Consider the following 18,532-nt stretch of genomic DNA (forward strand, 5'->3'; position numbering starts at 1 on the left):
CCTACCGATGCTCTCTTCCCCTGTTTTTCTGACTGCTAAGGGCACCTATTTTGTGTGTTATGAACGCGCATATACATGGTTACCCCGCGACTTTTCGGGTACCTGTTATATTGCGAATCTTTTACCTCCGTCCTTCACAGTTGCTTCGGACTACCACAAAACTAGAGTCGTGAGAGGCGTCATTAGCAAAGAGGATACTGCTGGTCAAGAAGCAGGAGACTTTTTTAAGGGTTTCTTGCCGTTTTGGGGACCTATGGTTAATAGTAGGAACCTAAGACAGTTGACCCGCGTGGTAGAGTCGACTGCTAATATTACTGCAACTGCCCTTGGTAATCTAACGGCTGAACTACAGGCGGATAGACTCATGACGTTGCAGAACCGTATGGTTCTAGACGTTGTTCTTGCAGATAGAGGGGGTGTGTGTAAAATTATCCATTCGAGTTGTTGCATTTTTATTCCTGACAATGCTCCAACTGTTTATCAAGCCATCTCGAAGTTGCACAAGATTTCCGAGTCCATACACGTGGAGGAAGGCAATTGGACGCTCTTAGGATGGTTTTGGGGCCTGATGTCAACCTGGGGTTGGAAGATTCTGATGATCGTAGGGGCTGTTGTAGCGTTTCTGTTCACGTGTTGTCTTTGTGTACAGTGTGGTCCTGCCTTATGTGGCCTATGTGCTGCGACGTGTATAAGGCGGCCATCTGTTACCAAGGAGACGTTGATGAATAGAATGATGTTCCAGCAGCATCTGAACGATCTGATGAATATTGATATAGATTCCGATCTTGACTAGTGCTTGCCTACATGAGGGCAAAAGGAGCGTCTGAGGTTCCGTGTGAGACGGGACGGCACCTTTTTGAGTGGTGACGAATATGGATGAGTTTGGTATCTATGAACCGCAAATGACGAGTATAGTGGGTGTACGAAGTTTCGCAACACAGCCACGTATGGTTCGCCTCATTTTTGGGTTCGTTTATCCGAACCCTCGGGTTCCATTTTAGATACAGCGTCCATTTTGTTTCTTGCCCTCAGGTAGCCAGCGAACGGGTTTTTTGTCCGCTTCGTGACCCTGGGACTTTCAAGCTAGTACGAAGGACACGTGTTTCTTTGAGGTGACTTTTACGATGAGGGGAATGACACGAGTGAGGCAGATGGCCCCGCTCAAGGCCCATCTTGCCGCTCCGGTCTATTGTTTCAGTCACGCATACATTAGACATGAGGTCTTTGAACCCTCTATCGAGTTTCCTTTATTGCCCCTAATACTCTTTTCTAACCTGTTGTGCATCCTCGTTCTTTCCCTGCATTCTGTTTTTCGTCCTTCCTTAATGCGTTTATGGTTGGGAGGAAATGTGTTTATTACGGAGGGAATATGTTTTTATAGTTGGGAACCGGCAAGACTGTTGTAATTATGTTCCGGCCTCCTGAAACATGAACGCGTCCCTTTTGAAGTTTGTTGTGGGAACTGAGTTGTAACCTTTGTTCGCCATACTGTGCTATGGCAAAAACGTGTATAAATGGAGCGACCCACTTCTACGAATTTGAAGCAGTCTCCGAGAACCTACACGTTGTGTACTTCTTGTGACCTCTGTATCCCTGCAGTAATAAACCCTGATCTCTGACGTCGCTGGAAGTGTCCCGTGTCTCTGTGTTTGGTACGCCAGAACAGGTAACCCACGAAGGTTTCAGGTGTTGTCCCCTGGCACCGCTGGGTCTTAAGAATAACCCAGTCCTTCACCGCATTACAGTCCTTGAATTGTTCCCTATAGTGTTAGCTCTGCATCTTTGGCCGGCAATTCTTTCAGCAGGAAGGGTTGTTTTCTGGTCAGACAACATGGCTGTGGTCCAGGCCATCAATTCTCAGTCGGCGACTTGTCCCCTAGTTTTGTGTTTGTTCGGGGAGCTGGTACGAGTTTGGCTAATCAACAATGTAGAATGCAGGGCGCGACACATCCAAGGGGTTCAGAACATTGCAGCTGACGCTCTCTCTCGTTTTCAGTGGCGCCGGTTCCGGAAAGCGTGGCCGAGAGCGAGAGAGAACATGACACCTTTCCCGCCTCACCTCTGGTTCCTGCTGAAGTTGAAAGGCGACTGAGGGGACTGGGCGAGCTGTCCCTGGCGCCAAGGACCAGTAAGCGCTACTGTGCGTGTGTGGCAAGGTTTTGTGCAGTAACAGGAACCTGGGACGTAGGGAAAGCATCTCTACAGTGCAGGGTGCAGAAGTTTGTTATTTGGGCCAGAGACGAAGGGGAGAGCCACCCTTGGATAGCGAGCCATTTGTCAGCAATAAGCCACCATGCAAGACTACTGGGGCAGGAGGATCCAACAAAATCTTTCTTAATCAGGGCTGCGCTTAAGGGATGGTCAAGGTGCGATCCTCGAGCACCAGACACTAGCTCCCCGATTGATTTTGAAACACTCCAGGGGATGCTAGACTGTGTGCATAGGGCCACAAATTCTCAGTTTGAAGCAGCATTGTTCTCAGCCACTTTCAGCCTGGCATTTTTTGGGGCACTAAGAGTAGGCAAGTTCGTTGCGAGGTCCAAGCTGGACAAATCTGGTGTGGCGTTGAGCAGGCAGGATGCCAGCCTGGCCGGATATGCCCTCACAATTTGGTTAAGGAGGTCAAAGACGGACCAAGCCGGGGCGGGGAGGGCTATTGTGCTGCATCAGCTTGAGATCACCAGATATTGCCTAGTGCGCCTGGTGTCTGCCTACCTAGCGCTCCCCCAGCAACCGAAGGTTATCTATTGATACATGAAGACAGTACCCCCCTCACCAAGTTCCAAGTACATAGCATCACGCAGGCAAGTTTATCGTTGTCAGGAAATAATGTACAGGGTAAACGCTTCTGCAGCCATTCATTCCGCATAGGGGCAGCCACCACAGCATTTAGGGCAGGGCTGTCAGCTGAACGCATCAAGCAAGTGGGGCGTTGGGAGTCCCAATGCTACAAAAAATACATCCGTCCCTGAAGACCTGTTTTGGGGCTGGGGACTAGGGAAGGGGTTGACAGTGACGAGCGTGGAACAGCATGAACAATTTGCGGCTATGGTGGCCGGTGGTGTGCAGGGTGATTTATAAGGTTACTTGATTGTAGACAAGTCAGTGAGGCAATATAATTTGGATGAACAATTGATGGACATACGGAACAATTTTGCGGCACATGATGCCGGTGGCGTGCAGTTTAGTGCAATATGTACATTGTAATTTTAAATGTGAATTAAGTCAATAAAACCTTGCAAACTTTCATTTCTTTAATTACCAGGGACTAAGGTTTGGGTGATTGGACATTCAGGCGTGTTGCGATTGGCACGGTGGGCAGAGAGCAGGAAATGGAGACACGGTCTCACAGCCACAGACATTGGCTGGCTAGGATACCCAGGCATGCGCTGTACCTGCCTACTGGAGAAGCTGCAACAGAGACTGGGGGGGAGGGAGGGGGGGGAATCCCCCCTCCTAATGTATTGGTGATACACTTGGGAGGGAACGATCTGGCATCTGTGGGTAGGAGGGCACTACTACATGAAATGACTGTAACCATATGCAAGTTGAGCAGTCAGCTGGGGACCTGTGAGATCTAGTGGTCAGAGATAACACCACGGCTGGTGTGACAGGGGGCGCGATCAAGAGAGGCCATGGAGGTCTCTTGCAGGAAGATCAACAGCGCCATGAGGAGATTCACTGGGCAAAGGGGTTTTGGCTTCATACATCATGGGTTACTGCACACCAAGGCCACTGGGTGTTGGGAGAATGATGGGGTACACTTGTCCAGAGTTGGCATGGACCTGTTCTTACTTGTTCCAAAACAACAAAGTCAGTGTAGTGTCTACAAGGCACTTACCATCCAAAAGGCACGGGTCTCCAGGGTCGGAACCTACCCAAAACGTTATAGGGAGGAACACAGACCTAGGGAGGTAATACAAGTTATGTATGAAAGCCCTCACTCACCAACCTGGTTGGTGACATGCTTCATCATCGGGCTCCACTGGGTATGGCCGAGTGCCATCCCAGTGTGCTGCAACGCCAGGTTACTGCGGAGCGGGATTTTGTGAGGTGATAGTGAATTTAAAATTCCCAATTAAGTCAAAAAAATATATAATTTAATAGTTTTGCTAATTGGGAGAAATTAAAAAGGAGTGAGGGTCAAAAAAATAACAGACCGGATTCACTCCATGGCGGTCAACATGTTTCTGCCTTCATGTGTGTTTAACAGGCTTTCATCAGGACCAGAGTGGGAGTGTGCGAGCCCCGGTGGTATGAACGCGCTAAGGTCCACCCTGCCGTGGGCTGTTGTGTGAAAAATATGAATAAACAATTCAAAATCCGCCAAGTGGTATCGAGGTGGAGAGAAACGAGTTTACTTGTGAGGCCAGACCGTTCGTCGCCTCAGGGATCCCGGGGTGGGGGTGCGAACAATATGGCACACCGCCCTCGCTGCTCGGCACCCGATAGGAACCTGCACAGCCTCAAGCCGTCCTGTTCTTACTTGACCTGGAGGAGGCCTTAGGGGCAGCAGGGTGTAAGTGAGGGATATGGTGGGGGGCTCTGGGGTGACGGTGGCCACACCCAGATCTGTTGCGGAGTTACAGGGCGATCCAGAGGCTGTAAGGGACATATGGGTACCCTATGCAGGAGCACAACAAGGGTGCAAAGGCCAAATATCCACTGGGCGGTCCTCCGGTTTGACCCTGGAGGAGCGACGGCGCCCTGCCCTCCCCTGCCCACCTACTCCTGGCTGTACACGTTGCACCCACCTGCAGGGACTCACGGCTTGCCGTCCGACAGAGGAGGGCATTGAGAAGGGCCTGGCCGCCTGACCCCATCACAGGGAGTAGGGTAACAGGCAAGGGGCAGTGCGAGGGGACTCCACAACCTTGGCAGGTGAGTGGCCACCTGCACGGGGGCGTGTGCCAGTGTCCACTGGTGCAACCATGCCCTCTCTGTGAGCCTGTTGGTGAGAGTTCACATCCCGGCTTTCACTCACCCAGTTGTGTGTGTGCGGACGAGCGTCGGACTCGAGCATGTCTTTTCATATGGGGGGGTTGGCTGCTCTGGCCTTGCGCCACGGCCTTGCCCACGGGGTGGGCTTCTTGTTCCCTTGAGGACTGCGGACTCTCTTCCTGCGTTGGAGGGACCCGCCGAGCCAGCTGTGCCGAGGGGCCTGCCTCCCCACTCGATGGGGTTTTCGGCTCCTGCCTCGGGGTCCGCGGGTGGACCCGGGGAGGGGTGGGCCTGGTGGAGGGGATTCAATGTGTTCCGGCCGGCGAGTTTACCGCGAGTTGACCGTGTTCACATTGGTTGCCTGGGTCGGTTTTCTCAGGATTTGTTTGTTTTGCTTGTTTGATTGGCGTGTCGGCTTTTGCGCCCTGTGTGTCACTTCCTCGCCGTTGTAGAATGTTTGTACATGAGAATGGAATGTCCCCTTTTCTTTGGGGTGGGCAACGACTATCAGTGAGCGGGCGGGGATTTGAGCTCATGGCCTTTGGGGTGGGAGTCTGATTCCTTGACCACTGGGCCACGGTGACTCTTGCGGGTCGCTGCAGTGGGGTCATTGGTTGCCGGGGGGATTGGTGGTGCCTTCCGGCGCTTGCCGTAGCAAGGTGGCGCATTTGCCTTTCTTTTGTCGGACCCAGCACTCCTCATGCGAGCAGGCAACCCTGGGCCAATCGTCGGTTGCTCGACGGGTGGCCTCCATGCTGGCTGGGGTGGTCCCGCTGATCGCCACTGTGCTGGGCCCTTGGTGCCTCCGCGCTCGTCGCTTCTGCCTGGCCCCTCCGTTTTGGCTGCGGTTCCCTTCGTGGTGGGCCTGGCATGCTCCTGGGAGCCACCTTTTCTCGAGCTGCTCCGGGGCTTTCTGGGTCACGCTGGCCTCATCGGAGGAGGGGCAGTGCACTCCTCCCTCAGTACTGTTTTGTGTCAGAGTTAAGGTCGGTCTGGCGGGCGGCGAAGGGGTAAGAGAGCTGCATTTTGGGGGCCCACGACCTAGTCAGTCCAGGGCCCTACTTTTTGTTTTATGCCAGGGCGGTCTGCCAAGGGTCGATTGGTGAGGGAGGTACCGCCGGCGTGGTTGGCATGATTTGAAGGGGAGGGCAGTGGCATTGCGGCAGATGGGTGGATGGATGGTATTGGTGGTCCACATTTATTTGTGGACATGCTGCCCTCACAGCACCGCTTGGTGGCTGGGCAGGCAGTGGCAGTTTTTCGTGTTTTCACTACGGCGTACCGTCTTTGTATAGCCTTTTTATTTCTGAATTGGGATAAGATTACTGTGTTGAGTGCAGTTCACTCCCTGAGCCAAGAATTACTCAATTAATTATGCATCCTCATGAGGACGCTCTCTTGTCCCACACAGGTCCCCAACCAGGAAACAAGCGGCCACTGTATCTTTACCATTCTCCCCTCTTTGCTTTCAGAAGAAGTTTAATTTTGTTTCTTTCTGTTAGTGCTCCTCTAATCCGCTCAGAATGTTATCGGGTGCCAGATTTTATTTTCAACTTACCGATTGGCTTCAGTGCCTCGTTGCCCTTTTGGGTGACGTGCCGGTGATAAAAGACCTGTTAAACACTCTTACCGTACTCGAGCCGTCTGACCATAGGAAGGCATTTGTTTGTTAAAGTGAGATCCCTGGTTTGCAGAAACAGTTTATGTCATGCGAGGCACGTTACACACAGAGTTCTTCGGGCACAAGCCGTTGTCATTGCAAGTTGCCTGCTGCGGGGAATGGAAATGGATAGCGGATAACTGGTGTTGAGGGTTTGGGATACTTCTAGAAAAAGCGGGCTTTACAGGAAGTTCCAGGCACGCGCGTTGTGATTTGTTTCAAGTGAATTATCAATATTTTATTGAACTTTTAGCCACAGTTTGCTTCCAGTACACAGTCGGGAGGCTCCAGTACCCTCAACTTCTAGTTCGAATCGCAGAAGTGCCTTGTAATGTTTGTCTAATGGTGACCGTGGTGGTCTTAGGCAGCCAAGGGGCTGAGTCTGAAAGGAAAGGACTACAGAGAAGGGTGTTGTTACCACCCTCTTTCTTGGTAGTGTGTGGGAGGCCGCAAAGGCCTCAAATGCTATGGATGGTGTGCACTGAGGCGAAAAGTCAGACCTCTCGAGGGCTTCTCTGGCTTGGAATGTCATACTGCCTTGCGGAGACCGTCTCTCAGCACGATCCCTTTCCGTTCTAGGCCTGTACCCCGAACTCGTGCAGAGGGGCTTTCTTACCCAGTGTGCCCTGTTTCCAGTGGTGATACGTCAGGCCTGTTTTGGGTCCACACACTTTTAATTAAAATAATTATGAAGCGCTTAGTGACGGGAGCAGAGGGGGTGTACATCCAGGCTCAGTTTGGGACAGTGGTTTCGGGTGCTCGGCACCTGTCCTTCATCCGTAGCCCCGGTGCCTCTGACAGCCTGCCACTTTGTGGCCCTGTCTGCCAATTTTGAAAATGAGCACAACAACAGCTGTTTTTTAAGTTAATTACATTACAACCACTCATATATGCAACCCAAGCTAATTTTGTGCTTTGGTGTCCGGTATGGTATGAATTGTCGCGCTTGTAGGTGTGTGACGGTTAGTAGTTATGTTGTTACTATCATTGGCGGCGCTCACAGGGGGCAAGGGAGGGTGCACGCTGCCTTGTCCGCTTGACGAGAGCCCTGACACTCATAGTATTACAAATTATCCACTGTGTACATCGCGTCCCCTCGGCTGGTACTGTCCTCAGGTTTGCGAACTGAATGATTCCGTGCCATCTGGTGGCTTCGACAGGCACAGGTGTTTTTCTTTGATCGCTTTTGACGGCGGGAGGGGCTCCAGGTTTGCCTCGCCTTGGTCGAGGAGAACGAACAGTGACATGTGAGGCGTGATTGTGTAGGATTGCCGATCCGGGTAGCGTGTGTCTCATGTGTAATGCAGCGCTGGCGAATGCGGATTCTATTTTTGCCCAAAATTTGACGTTTTTAGGTTGGGGTCACTGCTAACTTGTGTTTTACACTGCCTTCTGTTTGCGTGGCGGTGCGTCCGCCTTGACTGGAACCGGACTGGGTGCCCATCAGTTTGTGGGAATAAGGGTTCCAAACTATTTTGTACTGCCAGGGTGCCATAAAGTGTTTAGGCTACCCGGGGGCAGTGTTTCTCACATTGGCTGAACATGATGGAATACTGTTTTCATTCACCATGACCGATCAGGGGTATTGCACTACATAACCACGGAAGCACGTCGGGAATGGTTTCTCATACCCCCTACTTTGCTGTGCGACGGGGCATATTTCACTGAAGCGGTGGAATGCACAGTCAATTCAATGTAAGCTTATTTCGTGGGGCCTAACTCTACAGTCAGTGTGTGCACATGGCATACAGCACGGTGGGACAGCGGTGCCATTTTGATTGCATGATACCTGCTTTTCCACGAGTGAAGGGTATAGGCACAGTGAAGTCGAGCATAACTGATCTTGAGGTGGCAACGTTACACTGCGCCAAATTGCCACGGGGTGAACTTATCTACAATCAGTCCGAAATGGAAAGTTAAAGGAACTTTGCAAAATGCTGGGGGCTGGTGGCATGCCCTTACTGCTCTGAGGCAATAGTGGTGGTGGATGGGCATGCAGGCAAGAAGGCCAGGGTGATCCTCCCCTTGCTGTCTTTTTCGTGGGCGTAGGTTGAGCTCAGTTTCGCGCAACATAGGCCGTCTCTATGTATGTGTCGCAGTGTACAGTTTTAGGTCAGAGCTTGTGTTTCACTCTTCCTTCAGTTGGCCTTGCGGGGCGTCTGCCTGGGCGGTAACCGGACAGGGTGCCCTGGGTGGGGCTAAACAGTATATCAAGTTGGGGTTGATTATTGGGCGTTCAATCAATTTGTACTGCCAGGGTGCCATAAAGTGGGGAGGCTACTTGGAGGGAAGTGTTTCTGTCTTTGGGAGCATGTATAAAATACTGTCTTCATTTACTAATACCGATAGGGGCATGGCTCCATCCTTCTCAGCGAGGTGACCTAAGCGGTTTGATAGGTCCTCTGAATTTGAGGAGCGATTCATTCAGTGCTGTTTGTTAAAAAATTATACATCTCCTAAACAGGGTGAAATAACATTTAGAGACAATCTTGGGTAACACCATGCATCAATTCAGCAACCCAGCGTTGCAATGGTTCACAGGCGGGCCTGTTGTGGTGTGTCAGCCAATTTTAATAGAGAGGCGGTCATATCTGGCACGGCATATGTCAATACAGTCCGGAGGCAGTGGCTCAGAGCCAGGCGTAAGTATTGGGATAACGTGGCGTGTGCTCATGTAAGGCGCCACGATACCTTCAGCTTGGGTATGTGCTAGATAGAACGGGGAGGGTACTCCAATGGCACTTTGCATTTATTTTGTTAATGGGAGCGTTAAGCAAATAGTTTGGGCAACAGGAGGTTGAGAGAGCACGTCCGTTTCTGGCGTAGTGGCTTTGCCTCCTGATGTTGGCTCCTTGAGTCCATAGTCCTGCTTGTGGTAGACGAGGGCATGATTTTATGGCAGGCAAGGCGGGTCCTGACAGGTGCTTTCACAGTCATTCCTTTAGCAAGGGCAGCAGACACAGCATGGGTACAGCTGTCAGTGGCCACCCAGTGGAGTGGCTGGATTGAGAGGTTAAATGCATCATGTACAGTCGAACTTTAAGTTGTCTGAAGTCACCCGGTTGGCACCTGTGGTGACGGGGTGAAGTGTTATTGTGCAACAAGGTGCAAGCACGGGTAGGTGTATATATGGTGTGCAGCGCTCATTAAGGATGCTAGCAACAGAGCATTCTTTATTTTGCCAGGATGTAGGTCTGGGCTAGGGCCGTCCATGAGTCCTGAGTGTGGCGTGATGGGCGGAATCCAATAAATGGAGGCATGGGTTCTCCACCTCAGAATTAACGGGGGGCATGTTCTCCCCCCCATCATTTTGGTCATACACTAGGGGAGGCATGAGTGACTTTCCTGGGTTGGAAGGCACTGCTGTAAGATTTGAAGTCCTCCATGCGTAGGATGAGCAGCTAATTGGGTAGCGTATGAGTTATAGGGGTCAGGGATAACCCCACATCTAGTATGGCGAGGAGCCCGGCCAGGGGAGGCCAGGAATCCTTGCGCATGAAAGTTGACATTGCTGTGTGTAAAGTTCACTAAACAAAGGTCGTTTAGCGTTATCAGGCATGGGTTTTAGCACGCCAAGTACTCAAGGCGTTTTGATTATGAGGGGTTAACCTGTCCGGAGTGAACAGGGACCTTGTAGCGGGAAGAGGCCTGGGAATCAGAAGGCTATAGGCAAAGATGCCTACCTTGGTGGGGGGCCCTGGGGTGACGGTGGCCACACCCAGTGCTGTGGCGGAGTTACAGGGCGATCCAGAGGCTGTAAGGTACAGAAGGGTACCCTCTGCAGGAGCACAGTAAGGGTGCTAAAGCCAAATATCCCCAGGGAGGTCCTCGCGTTGGACCCTGGAGGAGCGACGGCACCCCGTTAGTCCTACGGGCGGTTGTGGACCTGAGCAAACGGGGGAAGCCTGCAACGCTCCGCCCCTCTTGGGGGGGGGGGCATGAGTAAGGGGATGGACTGGCGGTCCACCAGTGGGAGGGGCTATCCCCTCCCGCAAATCTAACAAACACCGGTTGGCTAGGGCCACGGTGAATTTTGGCTCATCAGGTGGGCAGGCGGCGAGGGGCTGCCTGCCCTGGGTTCGCCCGTAAGATAACCCACCATGTTGGCATATTTGTTATGCAAATAAACCTGCAGCAATTTTCTCCACTAAGAATGTGTCTTGTCTGTTTATTTCTCTAAGTTATTGCTGTGGGAGGGATGGAGAGTGTGCCGATATTGGCACTAATAACGACTGCATACCTCACTCAGCCCCCTCATGCACACACTTGGCTCCTCTCCTGCACATACCTCACACCACCTTGCACACACCACCCTCTCCTGCACAAACCTCATTCCCTTACACACAGTAATTTCACTGCAGTGACTTTAATCCCAGGCACACAACTCATGGTTAACTTGGCCCCTCTGTACACAAAGCACTGCGTTAGATATTGCTTATTCCGCTTCACACTCAACACTGGTCTGCGCATCTCACCCCTTTTCACACACCTCATTTCCCTGCACACACCCCAGTCTCCTTCTTCCTCAACCTCCCTTACACATCTCAACCCTGCTAACACTTCACTCGTCTGTAAATACCTCAGTCCCCAGTGCACACCTCACTCCTCTGTATCACATACCACACACACTTACACATGCAATACTACCCTGTACACACCTATCAAATTCTCACACCCATCCCCTGCTTCCAGTTCAGAGCTCACTCGTCCTTCGAGCGCACCTCAGCAACCTGTACTCCTCTCTTCTCCGACACACTCCTCGCCCCATTCACTTTCAGATTCAGCACTCTCCCCACACCTGTCTCCTCTTCTCACATACACTTCTCTCACCTACACATGCCTGACTCTTCAGTGCACACCTCTCGCTTCTGCTCGCTCTTCACCTCTGCTCACATGCCCCTTCCGTTGCACACGCAGTCTTCTTCTCATGTCTCATGCCTCCTTCTCACATCTTGCTCTTCACTCACACACATCTTATCACTTCGTTGCTCCACTTTATTTCCAAACGGTGCTCATCCTGTGCGCTGGTGGGTGGGCTCAAAGGTGGGAGCTCACAAGCCACCCATGACCCGCAACCCTACCGTTGTGTATGCAACTGCACGAAACAAATGCAATATTCACAAATCTTCTGCATGCGCAGGTGTCTTAGGATGGGTGAATCCCCCATTCTTTGGGGGGGAGGGCGGGACTTTTGAACTACAGAATTCACCAAGTAACACATGTCAGGCGAGGGCTCCCCTGGGACTCATCCCGGCTCTGGTCTAGTTCAAACCTTGGCCCAGGTTGATGCTCCACAGACCCGCTACACAGAGCAGTGCCAGCGTTTTGGCAGTGGCGCGCATAGCTGTTTGCACATTGCATCCAGAAAGTGAAACTTTGGAGCTCCCGAGCTTACATACACAACCTGAATCCTAATCGTGGGCACAGAAGCAAAATAAACAGATCGACACAGTTATCCTCCCTGTGCTGGCAGAGCAGGTTTGCACAAAGCCACCCGAGTGTGCGCAGTAATGCTCCAGCACAGCCCCATCTAGCTCTGCAAGTAAACCAGACAGTTGAATCAACCCCATCTTTTCACAGACCCCCATCCTACCTCCGAGAGGATAGAGCTCTGCCCACAGACTGGCACCAGTCCCTGCTCTCCGCAGACATGCAGAGAACACCCCCTCCCACCAGGCCATGAATTTGAGTCCTGTCCTGAAGGTGCTGAAGTTGTTGTTCCTTCAGTACTGGAACGCGGAGAAGTCAGAAGACGGAGGCAAGAGAGCTACTCTGACTGTGCCGAGCGCCCAGACACAGAGTCGAGGAGGATAGAAAAAAACAAGCGCGGCTGCAAAATTGAAAGCGGCGTGCGACCATACACAAATGATTAAAAAAAATGCTTACCCAGTAATTAAAAGACACTGTGTAACGCCGCAAGTAAAAGATCCAGTCTGGGTAGGCGAGGCCAAAAGGAGACCGGGCGGTAACAAGGAGGGACTAAAAAGCCTTACTTACAATGTGAAGCCAGCGTTTATCATGGAGAATGACGCAAGCCAATAGAAAGAAGGGGCAGAGCCTACACTCCACTTCTAAAATGAAATCGATTACAAGAAACCTCGCAGAGCAAGCAGCGCATGCGTGCTGCAATGCTAGGCGAGACCTAAAAAACACCTTTAATAAGAAGGTGTATTATTAAATTCTGAGTTCAGAGAGCCTAAACTCCATTTGTCCATCTTGTCCCAATTGAAAGCTACACATGTCAATTGTTACAGTGTAGCCGAAATAATAGCCTATGGGACAGATAGTCTTTCAACAGTGAAAAATTAAATACAGAGTATTTCACTATCAGGACATGTAAAACATACTAGTACACGTCCTAACTTTCACATACACTGCACCCTCCCCATGGGGGTACCTTGGGCCTACCTGAGGGGTGCCTTACATGTAAGAAAAGGGAAGGTTTAGGCCTGGAAAGTGGGTACACTTGCCAGGTCACCATGGCAGTTCAAAACTACAGTGGTAGGTCCAAAACACATTTACAGGGCTACTCATGTGAGTGGCTTACCCAGTGCTGCAGACCTATTAGTTGCAATTGATTTACAGGCTCAGGTTACACATCATAGACTTTACTTGGGACTTATCAGTAAATCAAATACAGCAATCATGGATAACCAATCATATTCACAATTTACACAGAGAGCATATGCACTTTAGTGATCAACAGTGGTAAATCTCCCAGAATACTATAGCCAACAAAAACAGGTTCAGAAAAATAGGAGGTAAAATGCAAAAAGTTTGGGGATAAACCTACAAAAAGGGCCATGTCTAACAATGAGCATGCGACAATCGCTACAAAAGACAGAGAGTTCCGTCCAGCAGGGACTGGACCCACAGCCACCGCAAGGTGGGATGACTGTCTCGGGTGGCAATACCCTAGCACAATCACAGGGTAGAAACACACCATTAGTCCAAAACCACCCCCCCAAAATGACCTCTTCCCTTCATACCACTTCCAGTCACATATCCTTACCTTCATTCACAATCAGCCTTCGGGACACACATTCTATGTTGACCGAGAATCCATGGTAGAGTTTGCCATCCGGTTGCCCACAGGAGGCCCAGGACCCCACTGCTGTTGATGCCTCGGAAAGGGTTGGCTGACCACACCAATGGGGGTGAGGAAAATCTGACTGGGGAGCAGGGCAGGCCCCCAGCTGGTGCATAAAAGCAGGCACCCAGGACCGCTCACCCAAGTCACATTTTGGGTGGGCTATGTGCATCTCAACCGCCTCAGCGTTTACTGTCAAATGGAGGCCCTCCTTCATTTCCAAAACAAGGCGAATGCTCCAGCATCAGCTTCAGAAGTTAGATTCCTCAATGCAGAGAGGGCAGCGATGGGCACAATGGCAGCAGTATTCTCAAAACCCCAAAAGAATTCAGTTCCCATGACCCCCATCCACAGGAAAATCCATTGAATTCATTAGTGCCACCCTCCTTCAGGCCAAGCACATAAAGTCCAAATAAGACCACTGACTCTTGATGAGAAAACACTGCAAACAAACACAGTTCCAGCCATTTTTCATACGGGTTCCAACGGGGATCCACACAAGACTTTCCAACCACCTCCAGTATCCCTTGTTAATATTAGAAACACCCCAAAAAACACAGGTAACCGCCCACCTGGACCTGCACAAAACAGCCTAACCTGGGTTGTCTGCTTGCCCTGGATTCAGTCCCAGTGCATCTGTGGTTGAGGTTACAGGGTTTGATGTCTGCGGCGATCAACGTGTTGCTGTGGGCTTAGTTGCCTGTTTGGCATTCAGGTGGTGGTGTCCCCTCAGATTCAGATCACCCTGGGTTGGTGGATGGAGGAGAAGAATCTGGCCAGAGGTCTTCCATTTTAGTGACAAGGGATGCCAGTAAGCCAGGGGGTAAAATTGGATTACTGGTCTGTGCAGGGTCTCTGGGATTGCCCACATGCTGGTTCTTCTTCCAACTTCCGGGAACTGAAGGCAGTTCAGATGGCTTGTCTGGAATTTGTGTCAGCCCTCAGGGGGCATCATATTCTGGTCTGGATGGACAATCAGGTTGTGATGGGTTCTTTCAATCACCAGGGGGTTTGCAGGGTTTAGTCCTTTTGGCTCCTGGCTCAGTAAAGTCTGACCAGGGCGGAGAGCACTGTGTTGTCTCTGAGGGCGGGTATATCTCCCAGGAAGGAAGGAAGAATTTTGCAGCTGACCACCTGAGCAGGGTTTTCCCTCCCATGAATTTGATCTCTTTGTCAGGGGAGGTGTTCCTTGTGTTGCAGCTGAGGTTTGGGTATCCGACAGTGGACTTATTTGCGGCCAAGGACAATGCTCTACTGCCCTGCTTCTGCACAATTACCGGGAGGGGCATATATGGCTCTGCTGCCATCACGTCTGTGGACGATGTCAGGGCGGAGCCGTGCGGCGCCTCCCCCCGGCGCGCAGAGGTGCTGCTGCGGAAAGTTTTCTGGATCCAGTCTGACGCCTGGGGATATTCTAAGTTAAGGAATCCCAGACTCGGTGGCTCGGGTAGGTCTAGAAACGCAGCTCATGCAGAGCCCACCAAGTACTGTTGTGGTCCGCAGTCCTACTGAATAGGGTAGCACCAGACTATAGATAGTTTTATAGGTTTTTTAAATCACTTTTTCATATCTACAATAATCAGGCCCCCACACTCGCACTTCACCAAACGGCTGTTGGATTAAAAGAACTCCGATAAAGTGCCCCTTTTAGGGAGCCCGTTAGGCATTGCACCGCCGGCCCGACGAGGAGCAGCCCAGATGATGAAGCATGACACCTGAAAGGGTGTGTGAGGGCATTAATATCCAACAAAAGGATTACCCACTTCGCACATAGCACACATGTAGTCCTATCAGGCTCTCTTGTCGATTCACCTTCAATCTTCTCCTTCTATTGAGGAACAACTGGTAACACTCTTCTTGATAGTCCTACATAAGCAGCATGTCAGGATAGCACCCGCTATGGCAACCAGGAACATGAAAATCTTCCAACCCCAGGCAGCAAATAGGCCCCAGAACCAACCCAAAAGTGACCAGGTACCATTCTTCTGATGTATCTCTGAGGCTAGCTTATGCAACTTCTGTATGGCAGCAGACACGGTGGGGGCATGGTCAGGGACGTAAATGCAACAACTACTGCCAATGATGCGGCATGCCCCACCCGATCAGCTAGGATAATGTCTAAAACCATCAGGTTTTGAAGGGCAACAAAGTCTTGTAGCCTGACCCTCTACTGTGATGCTCATCAATATGTCTGCTGTTATATTAATAATACCCTTCACTACCCTAGTGAGCCGTCTAATATTAAGACCGTTGGCCATAAGGCCCCAGAAGGGTATAATGCCTTTCATTGCATTGTGAACTGCTGCAGAGTGGTGTTTGTCTGATCTCTATCTTCAGTGTTGATCATTCTCTTAAATCGGAGGGCAAGGGCATCCCTACGCTGTAAATGATGGTCTTTATGGTAATTGGGAGGGGCTATATATTCTGGTGGCAGAAGGTAGGAAAGGTGACACCTTTCTGACCATCCATCGGGAAGCCAAACATAACCGCGAGCCCCGCAGACAAAGTAAATATTAGGTGGCGGGATCAGGGGTGGGCTCTTCGTTGCTCTCAATGTGTAAGTACTGTTACAACATCTCTCCCTCACCTCTATCTCACCAACCCCCTGAACACAAAAAGGGGCCATGACATCCACCACTGCCAAGGGTATCGGCTTATCTTCAGTAACATTGTAAGTCAGGAAGGACTGGTAGTATTCAGATGTGTTGAACTGTAGGAAATTGTCCCTTTCTTCCCCGACCAATTTCCCTCTCTCACCCCTCTTAATGCCTGAAGGCAAGAGCTCAAGAACATCCTGCCAAACTGCTCTCGGCCTGTGGGGGCAAAGGAGGAACTCTATGCTGAAAACGTACATTCTGTGTCAAAGTGCGAGAAATATTTCTTTTTTGTTCCAATGTGTCAGCTTGAGGAAATGAACGGACCATGCTAAGCAAGTGAACCAGCCTTCACAACTATTAACATATGACAGGGGCATGGATAGCAAATTCTCACTTTTATGTGTTACGGAGGGCAACAACCCACATACCCAACATTTTGTCATAGTATAAGCAGCGTGCGTCTGACGTAAGGTCTGGATGAACACATTGTCCTTATAAGACTTCCTGTGTTCTTCCTTGTGAGGCACTAGGGTAACAAAAATATGCTCGGGGAAACAGACGTAGTATAAATCCAGGTGTGTATGGGATATTTCCCCTCAAGAAAGAATGTTACCCTATGCACCAATATTAAATAAATCGGAATAATTGCTACGAAGACCAATTTCCTTTTCACAGACCAAGAGGACCAAACAGACCCATCCTGCCCTGGACATGGAGCTGCAAAAGGCTGCTCCTCCTCCTGAATGGGGCGACAAAAGGTATAAAAAAAATTTTTGGTCAAATAATGGAAAAGACTTGGAGCCAAGCTGGAATAATAATAAGAACTAAAAAAAAAAAAGAAAAATATTTATTGTTCATCAGGCGTTGGGGCTGTTGAGCACCGGCAGTGGAGCTGTGCGTCCAACTCAGATCCCGATCCCACATGGCAGGGCAAATATTCTCCTCCGAGACACAGTTCGTTCACCCTGTTCGGTGACTCTCTGAAAACAAAACCCCACCAATCTCCCTGTCCCTGAGCTATCTTTTGTACCACGGGCAGGGTACACTCACCCTATTCTTCAGCAATGCAGTCCATCCCTATCCTTCTTCAACTCTGTTCATCCCTAGCCATTAACTTTCCCTTTGGTGCACTACTCCTTTTGCGGGGCGCAAATTGTATCTCAACACACCAGGCACAGTGGGGTCGGAGAACAAGGGATTGGGCTCAAGGGTACCATGGGGCAAAAGGTCAGATTCAGACAGGTTTCTTCTTCCGTTGGTGCCCATGTGAGGCGGGCGTCCGAAAAAGGAATGAATCGCGGCACCTGTTCTGACTCACAATCCCCAATCCTGTCTGCCACCCACATATCATAGGGCAGTGTGGGGGGCACCCTTTTACAGTGCGTGCTGTGAATCCAGTTCTTCCAATCGTCACTTTTCACTGCCATCCGTGTGGCCAGAAGGACCTGCAAAGGTCCTTTCCAGCGTGGCTCCAAGCTGCTCCTCCTTGCAAAGTTTCGGACCAGGACCCAGTTACCGGGCTGTATCTGATGGCCCGGACCCTCTGGATGGGGCTGCAGCGCCTCAGCAATCTGCTGTTAAATAGAATGCAAAAAGCTTGTAAAGGTAATCTATGAACAAGGGGTATTCTATGTCAGAGACCTTTCGAGGTCGCGGGACGGCCCAGACATTTCCTGGGTGGCTGAACACGCCTTCATAAGGGGATAATCCTGTTCTAGAATGAGGTGTTACTCTCGCAGACATCGGTGCTAGAGGTAAGAGATCTGGCCACTGCAATCCTGTGCTCTCTTTGATCTTGGCCATTTTCAACTTGAGAGTACCGTTGTACTTCTCCACTAAACCTGCGGACTTGGAGTGGTTTGCCTCATTGGCACTTTTGCCTAATGTGCAACCCATCACACACCAACTGGATTACCTTGGCATTAAAGTGGCTGCCATTATCACTCCAAATCAAACGGGGCAAACCAAAACGCGGGAAGAACTCTTTCAAGAGTACCTTCGCTATTGCCATGGCGGTGTTCTCTTTTGTGGTGTAGGCCTCAGCCCATTTGCTGAATGCACAGACAACCACCAACACATATTTCAAATTATTGACTCATTTGATTTCGATGTAATTCATCTGGAGAACCTCGAAAGGGAAGGAACGCAGTGCAAAGCTACCAACAGGAGTGGGGGTACTCTTCAGAGGATTGTGCATCAGACAGATCATGCAGTATTTTACCAGGTGAGATGCAACTTTGGGAA

The sequence above is a fragment of the Triturus cristatus genome, chromosome 4_1, assembly GCF_964204655.1.
Source record: "Triturus cristatus chromosome 4_1, aTriCri1.1, whole genome shotgun sequence".
Classification (NCBI taxonomy): Eukaryota; Metazoa; Chordata; class Amphibia; order Caudata; family Salamandridae; genus Triturus; species Triturus cristatus.